Raw genomic sequence first — 3,206 nt, 5'->3', positions numbered from 1 at the left:
AGGTCGTTGCGCCCGAGGTGGTGTGTGGGCACCGCGTTGCAGACGGGACACTGCACGCACACGACGCCCCCTCCAGGTGCACGCACGTAGGCCGGGCCGGGTGCACACCCGACGCCCTAGCAAGGTGCGCGCACCCGGGCAGGGCTCACACTTGGCGAACGGGGCGCACTTCGCGAGGGAGGGTGTGCACCTCGACGGGGGTGGGTGGCCGGGGTGGATTCGCACGTGGGTCGCGGTTTGCTAAGTACACACTGCGACAAGCTCATAACGGGTGCGATCATACCAGCGTTAGTGCACCGGATCCCATCAGAACTCCGCAGTTAAGCGCGCTTGGGCCGGAGTAGTACTGGGATGGGTGACCTCCCGGGAAGTCCCGGTGTTGCACCCTTTTTTAGTTTTTCGCCGGGCGTCGCAATGCTATTTGAATAAACCTTTTGCCCGTTTGCGTTCTCGTCGGGGCCGGGCCGGGCCGGGGTGCGCTGCCCGCACTACCGCGCGCGCGGGGGCGACACCGAGCGCGCACCCGAGGCGCCCCGAGCACACAGGCCACGGTGCAACCCGGGCGTTGTGCGCGCACCCCGGTGCGCCCGAGGTGCTGCGCGCGCACCCAGGTGAAATCGGTGTGCACCTCGGCCAGTGCGCGCTCGGTCGAGTCGCGCACGTTGGCCAAGGTGCACGGTGATGTTTCTTACTCTAAGGTTCCGCACCAGACGCCCGGGACAGGTGAGCGAAGCTGGGCGGGGCCGGGTGCGCGGCCGGGGCAGGTGCACGCAGCTGGAGAGAGCTTTGGAGCACACTTCGGAGCGCACCAATGATGCGCTCCATTCAAAAGTTTCCTGAAAAGGCAAAAAAAGTTGAGATTATAGAATTTCCCACTTGAGAGATTGTAAAAAAAAAAAATTTAAAATGAAGGAAACGCGGGTGCCAAGGTGTGCGCAGCCCAGCCCACCCTGGCGAAGGTGCACGCAAGGTGCGCACCCGAGGCAAACCGGACAATTAACCCAACTTTCGACTTCGCGCGCACCTTGGAGCGCACTTCGGAGCGCTCCTTGGTGCGCACCAATCTTGGGCACCTCGGAGTGCACCATGGCGCCCACCAAGGTGCGCACCCGGGGCAAACCGAGCTCCGACTTCGTGCGCACCTTGGAGCGCACGAAAGGTGCGCACCATGGCGCCCACCAAGGTGCGCAGCCCAGCCAAGGCGTGCGCATCAAGGTGCGCACCCTGGCGAAGGTGCGCACCCGGGGCAAACCGAGCTCCGACTTCGTGCGCACCTTGGAGCGCACAAAAGGTGCGCAACCCAGCCAAGGTGTGCGCACCCCGGTCAAACCGAGCTCCGAATCGTGCGCACCAGAGGTGCACGCCATCGTGCGCACCTTGGAGCACACTTCGGAGCCCTCCTTGGTGCGCGCCGATGTTGCGCACCTCGGAGCGCACCCGGGGAAAACAATGCAATTAACCCGACTTTCGACTTCGTGGGCACCTCGGAGCGCTCTCGGGTTCGCACCTCGGAGCACACCGAGGTGCGCACCTTTGATGCGCTGCCTTCACCAATTTCCAGAAAAGGCAAGAAAACATTGAGAAGGTGTGCGCACCGAGGTGCCCACCCTGGCGAAGGTGCACGCGAGGTGCGCACCCGGGGCAAACCGGGCTCCGACTTCGTGCACGCCGCACCTTGGAGCACACTTCGGAGCGCTCCTTGGTGCGCACCAGGGCGCGCAACCCAGCCGAGGTGCCCACCCCGGCGAAGGTGCACGCGAGGTGCGCACCCGGGGCAAACCGGGCTCCGACTTCGTGCACGCCATGGTGCCCACCGCGGCGAAGGTGCACGCGAGGTGCGCACCCGGGGCAAACCGGGCTCCGACTTCGTGCACGCCGCACCTTGGAGCACACTTCGGAGCGCTCCTTGGTGCGCACCATGGTGCCCACCAGGGCGCGCAACCCCGCCGAAGGTGCACGCGAGGTGCGCACCCGGGGCAAACCGGGCTCCGACTTCGTGCACGCCGCACCTTGGAGCACACTTCGGAGCGCTCCTTGGTGCGCACCATGGTGCCCACCAGGGCGCGCAACCCCGCCGAAGGTGCACGCGAGGTGCGCACCCGGGGCAAACCGGGCTCCGACTTCGTGCACGCCATGGTGCGCACCGCGGCGAAGGTGCGCACCCGGGGCAAACCGGGCTCCGACTTCGTGCACGCCGCACCTTGGAGCACACTTCGGAGCGCTCCTTGGTGCGCACCAGGGCGCGCAACCCAGCCGAGGTGCCCACCCCGGCGAAGGTGCACGCGAGGTGCGTACCCGGGGCAAACCGGGCTCCGACTTCGTGCACGCCGCACCTTGGAGCACACTTCGGAGCGCTCCTTGGTGCGCACCATGGTGCCCACCAGGCCGCGCAACCCAGCCAAGGTGTGCGCACCAAGGTGCACGCGAGGTGCGCACCCGGGGCAAACCGGGGTCCGACTTCGTGCACGCCGCACCTTGGAGCACACATCGGGGCGCTCCCGGGTTCGCACCGGCGTTGCGCACCGTGGTGGGCACCTCGGAGCACACCAAGGTGGGCAGCGAGGTGCGCACCTTTGATGCGATGCCTTCACTAATTTCCATAAAAGGCAAAAAAAAAACGAGATTTTAAAATTTCCGTTTTGAAAGATAGTGAGAAAAAGGGAATGCTGGTGCCATCTTGAGCCCGCCCTGGTGCGCAGCCCAGCCAAGGTGTGCGCACCAAGGTGCCCACCCTGGCGAAGGTGCGCGCCCGGGCAATTAACCCAACTTCCAACTTCGCGCGCGCCAGGGTGGGAGCGCACCCAACAACCGGGCCTGGGAAGAGCCAATGCGAGAAACCCCACCAAACGCTCTGACAAAAAAAGAGGGGGCGCTCCAGTAACCCCGCTTCGGAGCGCACCCTGGGCAAACCCAGCCAAGGTGCCCACCCCGGCCAAGGTGCAGGCGAGGTGCGCACCCGGGGCAAACCGGGCTCCGACAACGTGCACGCCGCACCTTGGAGCACACTTCGTAGCGCTCCCGGGTGCGCACCTCAGAGCACACCAAGGTGGGCAGCGAGGTGCGCACCTTTGATGCGCTGCCTTCACTAATTTCCAGAAAAGGCAAAAAAAAAAGGAGATTTTAAAATTTCCGTTTTGAAAGATAGTGAAAAAAACGGAACGCGCGTGCCATCTTGAGCCCGCCCTGGTGCGCAGCCCAGGTAAGGT

At 64.7% G+C, this 3,206-nt stretch overlaps 1 non-coding gene across 1 annotated transcript; it reads left to right on the top strand.

Moving 5' to 3' along the window:
- The first annotated feature begins 269 nt into the window (after positions 1–269).
- On the top strand, positions 270–388 carry LOC131865943 (5S ribosomal RNA). Its single transcript, XR_009364578.1, has one exon. It is a non-coding gene; the product is annotated as a 5S ribosomal RNA (ribosomal RNA).
- The last annotated feature ends 2,818 nt before the right edge of the window (positions 389–3,206 follow it).

Source organism: Cryptomeria japonica, unplaced genomic scaffold (assembly GCF_030272615.1).
Source record: "Cryptomeria japonica unplaced genomic scaffold, Sugi_1.0 HiC_scaffold_127, whole genome shotgun sequence".
In the NCBI taxonomy this organism is placed as follows: domain Eukaryota; kingdom Viridiplantae; phylum Streptophyta; class Pinopsida; order Cupressales; family Cupressaceae; genus Cryptomeria; species Cryptomeria japonica.
The sequence above is the reverse complement of the archived record's forward strand: the minus strand, read 5'-3'. Positions and strand labels throughout refer to the sequence as shown.